We start from the raw sequence: 6,000 nt of genomic DNA, 5'->3' as shown, positions 1-6,000 counted from the left end.
TTATTTGTGCATTTGTTCTTTCCATTTACAGAAAGCCGGTCAATTACTTGCTTACATTATTTGTAAAAAAAACATGGACCCACTAAACTATAAACAAAAGAAATAGTCGTACAGTGTGTTGCGTATTTCACTTATTTACGTAACACATGGAGGCAAAGTTTATTACGTTTAATAATGTGCTCTAGGTATTGATTTAAATGAGGGAAATACGATCATTGGTTCTTTTAAATATTGTTTATTAAACATAAATAAATGTTTTATGAGTGGTTATACATATGTTTATTAGAAATTTATGAATCAAATCAAAGTATATCATATACCTTGACTAAAGACCAAAGTACATCCAGCCTTTGGTCTTGGTCTATGGTTTGGATAATCAATATTCAAATTTTGGAAATTGGAAGGGTATATGGAATTCATAACTAATACATATGACCAAAAATTGTTCCATTGAAATTTACATTTATTGTAAGTCAATCAACTTATTTCCCCCCGTATGATTAGTATGTTGCATTTGTCCCAAAAGAAAAAGCATTTTAGGAAAGCAACAATGTTTTAGTTTTGTTCAGAAAAATACGATTGGACTTTTATTTTTCTTACTCGTTATACCATTAAGCTTGCTAAAATGTTAAGAAAAACATTGGCACCAGAAGCAAGAAGTCATTGCTGATTTGACATTTATTTTGTTGAGTTGGACATCCTTTCCACCGACCAATTCTTTTTCTCAAATATGGAGCCCATCAGGCCAGGCCCAACAAATTTGTGCTACTTCTTAACAAGTACCTTAGTCGGTCCATTACAACAACCAAAACTAGGGTAGGCCCACCTCTAGCAGCCCAGGTTTACTTGGTAGCAAGCCTTCAGCGCCCCTGTACTCCTCAGTTGTAGTTCTTTAAGCCTACGTGTAGTCTTCTCATCTTCTGCCCAGATAAGCCCCCTGTGGGCATGACTCGGTAGTGATTAGCCCACTTCTCTCCCAAATTTATTTATCACTATATCTTTAAATGATTCGGGAAATGGTGGTTGGGTCATGGACACATGAGCAACCGATCATGTTGACACCAATGCATGTATATTCAAATTTGTCTCTAATAATCATTATCATCGCTCTATTTATGTCAGTAATGGTTCTGCAATACCTGTTGTGACCTCGAGACATACCATTTTTCCTATTCCAAATATTTATCGCACCCTTCATTTACAAAATGTCCTTATCACACCAAATATTATTAAAAACCTCATATTTGTTCGCAAGTTTACCACTAATAACAATTTCTCTATTGATTTTGATCCTTATGGTTTTATTGTTCTTGATTCTCAAACTCGACGTCCCCTCATCCGTTGTGATAGCTACATGCCTCTATATCCTATCACCAGTTCCACCACTCATGCTTTCATCTCTACGTCATCCACCATTTGGCATCAATGACTCGGTCATCCCGACGATCAAGTCTTGAATAATTTATTTTCTATTAGCTCTATTTCTTTTCGTTTACCAAAAAATAATGTATCTTGCCAAGCCTGTCAACTTGGCAAACACATTAGACTTCCCTTTTCTTTGTCTGATACTATTTTTTTTGCACCTTTTGAGATTATTCATTCTGATATGTGGACATCTCCTATATCTCATAATGGTGGTTTGAAATATTATGTCTTATTCCTTGATCATTATACTCATTATCTTTGGGTCTATCATCTTAAACATAAATCTAATGTGTGTTAAAAAATTCTTACATCTTTCTAACATAATAAAAACTCAATTTAGGGGTACTATCAAGAATCCTTCCATGACCATCTCGCCTCCCATGGCATTGTCTTTTGTTTCTCGTGTCCTCACACCTCTCAACAAAATGAAAGATCTGAACGTATGATTTGTACTACCAATAACATGTTGCAAACTCTTCTCTTCCATTCCTATATTCCTCCCTCCTTTTGGCACGAGGCCCTCCACATGGCAACCTATTTACTTAACATGCTTCATTTTGTCTCTATCTTTAACAACATTCCTCATTACTGCCACTTTCAGCACCATCCCATATATAACCACTTGCATGTGTTCAATTGCCTTTGCTTCCCTCGCCTTCACATTACTCATAAATTCCAACCTCGCTCCGCCTCATGCATTTTCCTTGGCTACCCCACACACCATCATGGTTTCCGCTGTTTTGATCTCTCCTCTCGGAAGATCATTATTTCTCGTCGTGTCATATTTGGCGAGTTTATTTTCTCATATGGCTCGGTTACTCCCATAGACCTTCCTTCCTATTATATTTTGTCTGACTTCGACATCTCTCCTAATCTTTGCCATATATTACATCCCACTCCCACTACCACTGATTCACCCACCCCATCCCCACTACCACCGATCCCCCTACTTTTCACCAACATCCTAAGGTCGGACCTACTTCACCGCCTCCAAATTATCCCCCTTCCCCTCACAGGGATCCCATTCTTCATCCGACTCACCACATGCACACCAGATCTAGAAATGGCATAAAGCCATAAACGAGGAATATAATGCTCTTATTACAAACAATACTTGGGTTCTTGTGCCATTTATTTAAACAAAAGTTTAATGTTGATGGTTCTGTATCTCGTTATAAAGCATGATGAATGGCAAATGGTCGTAGTCAATAATAGGGGATCGATTGTAATGAAAACTTTTACCCCGATTGTCAAACTGACAACTATACATACTGTTCTTAGCCTGGCTATCTCCAGGCACTGGCCCATTCATTAGCTTGATGTGAAGAATAAATTTCTTCACGGTTATCTTTAGGAGACTATTTACATGCATCAGCCCCCAAGATTTTGAGATCCTCAACATCCAGATTATGTATACCACTTTCATAGATCCTTATACGGCCTCAAATAGGCTCCACGGGACTAGTATCAATGGTTCGCTCTGCATTCCCTATACATGGGGTTTCAACACAGTCTCATGGATTCTTCTCTATTTGTTTACCATCACGGAGTTGATACTGCCTGTTTGTTACTATATGTTGATGACATTGTGTTGACTGCGACATCTACGTCTTTGCTTCAGTGCATTATCACTCAGCTCATACAAGAGTTCTCTATGATTAATCTTAGGGCTCTTAATTATTTTCTTGGTATTTCTGTTATCCGATCGTCTTAGGGTCTCTTTCTTTCTTAGAGAAAATATGCATCTAAGATTTTTGACAACACTCATATGCTTAAGTGTAATCCCGCTCCTACATCGGCGGATACTACACATAAGTTTGATGTCACTGGTCCTCTCGTTGCTGACCCCTCTCTATAGCGTAGCCTTTCCGATGCTCTTTAGTATCTTACTTTTACTCATCCGTACATTTCCTTTGCGGTTCAACAAATCTATTTACTCATGCATGACCCACGGGAGCCTCACCTGCATACCCTCAAGCATATTTTGCGGTATATTAGAGGAACCCTAAACCGTAGTCTGCAACTTCATGTTTAACCGTCGTCTGACCTTCATGCCTACTCAGATGTCGACTGAGGCAGGTGCCCGGTATCTCGCCACTCTACTTTAGGATATTGTGTTTTTCTCGGCGATAATCTCATATCATGGTTGTCCAAATGACAAGGGGTCATTTCTGTGACATCCGCCTAAAATGGATTCGGGTCAACCCAACCCAATTGGAAATTTAATAAACCCTACTCAAGATTACTTGACGCTAATAGGATCAAAACCCATACAATACGATATAACTTGACGTTAATAGCAACATAGTATTGTACAACGTTATAACTATAATCAAAGTAAATTATGATACCATATTAAAATCAAATCAAAGTATAATGCTCTAATTAAATTAAAAGAATCAAACTTGAATTCTCTAATTAAACTTCAAATCAAAGTAGATTGTTATAATCAAATAATAACCTATCTTTTATAAAACTCCATTTTTATAAACTTTACATTAAATTTTATAAAACTCTATTTTTTATAAACTTTACTTTAAATTTTATAAAACTCATATATTAATTATGTAAAAGATGCTTGTGTTAGTGGGAAATTATGAAGACCACCAAAAGCAAAAAGATTATTCCCATGGTCTCCCACTCACACCTCCCATCCACTTTCCTTTCCTTTTTCTCCCAACACATTATTCTCTTCACCACTTAAATCTTCTCTATTCTTTCTCTCACTCTCAATCTCGAAATTTCCTCCAAGAATACTCATATTCCATCCAAGAACAATCTATTATACTCAAATCTTCATCCCTCTTGAAGCATTCATCAAGGTATGTTGTTAAAAGTTTCAAATTCATACAAGAAAAAAATTAAATCCACCAAAATATCTAAAACTCATTTTTTTCATAAACCTGATTTTTCTCAGAATACCATCAATAAAATAAGAAGTTCTGGAAATTTTCAGAAAATAACTTATTTTTATTGAATTATCATAATTGTTTCAATAAAGTAGGGCAATAATTCACATAAAATACTTGTTGCATTCAATAAATTCTGAGAAAATTCTGGGATGACCTGTATACTGATTAAACATGATATATGAAGCTTCATGCATTTATATTACTGTTTACTATTATTTATGATTTTATTGATTAATTAATAATGAAATATATAAAAAATACTTCCCATAGTCACAAATATCTGAAACTTATACACTGGGCTCTACATCATGTTATAAAACTATGGTTAATTTTACAGATTTTTTGAGAATCATTTACTATTTTTCCCGAATTTTGTGTTGTTTAATCATTAAAATATTAAATAAATACTAAAACAGTTCAGAAAAATATACAAATTTTACAGTAATTCATATTGTATGAAATAATGATTTCCTAATAATTTCATAATTTTTCAATACTGTTTACTATTTAAAACTATTTTCCTAAGTATTTAAGCATGTAAAAATACATTTTAATGATTATTTCATATAAATAATTGTTAAAATCTGTAAATAATTATAATTTGGCAAGTTATTATTTTAATAAGAAATTATTAAAATCTGGCCTAAATTGAAAATATAAATTAATTATGCAAAGTAAGTAATTCAATTTAAAATTCATTTAACAAATAAATACCTTAATATTATAATCAAAATAAATTATTGTTAATTCATCTAATATAAGAATACATGTCTAATTATTTGTATTAATACTTCATTCTTGTTTAGCAGTTCCTAAACCAAAACTATTAATTATATTAGGTTCTACGCCATTTTGACCCGAATCGTCTATCGTACGACACACGCATTTCGTTTTGGGACTAAAGTGAGTAATCTACCCCATACTTTATAATTTTCAATACTTTTGGGGTGTATCATGTGGTTCTAATATATTGCAACTTCATTTTATTGTTTTATCACAATTGAGACATTGTTGGGACATTTATACGTGAGTCATTAATTGTATAACTATTGTTTGTTTACGCTACATGTACTTGTAGTGCATTACCATTTTTAGTCTAATCTCCATGACTATGCCCGTATTCTTGAGGTACGTTATGGACAATAATAGCGCTATTGGGTTGACCACCCCGCCTTGGGACGCTAAGGTGATTGATCACACGTGGTTGAGTGTGTATGATGATTAGATGCTCCATCCTATATATATTTATATATATACATATGTATATATATATATATAGGGTGAGGACTTATTGTTGTTGTTATCAATTGTTAATCAATTTTTGATTTATAAACCGTTATCTCAAATACAATTGTTTGGCGACTTCAAAAGAAAACAGATTTCAAATTATAAATGTTTCAACTTCACAATTTTCTCTACTAAAATTTGATTACTCACCAACTCTCGTAGTTGACCTGTTTTTACCCATGATGCAGATTTGAAGATGAAGAATGATGAAAAATAGGTTGTGCCTTAGAAATCCACAAGACAATTTAAAATTTGATGTAATAAATGTGGTTTGCATTTCTATTTGTACTTGTATGTTGTGGATCTTGTTTGCATACTTAGTACTTAATTGAATCTAATCACATTATAACCTAGTTGTCATGAGACTTTGAACAAT

The sequence above is a fragment of the Lactuca virosa genome, chromosome 8 (assembly GCF_052849685.1).
Source record: "Lactuca virosa cultivar CGN04683 chromosome 8, Lactuca_virosa_CGN04683_v6, whole genome shotgun sequence".
Classification (NCBI taxonomy): domain Eukaryota; kingdom Viridiplantae; phylum Streptophyta; class Magnoliopsida; order Asterales; family Asteraceae; genus Lactuca; species Lactuca virosa.
The sequence above is the reverse complement of the archived record's forward strand: the minus strand, read 5'-3'. Positions refer to the sequence as shown.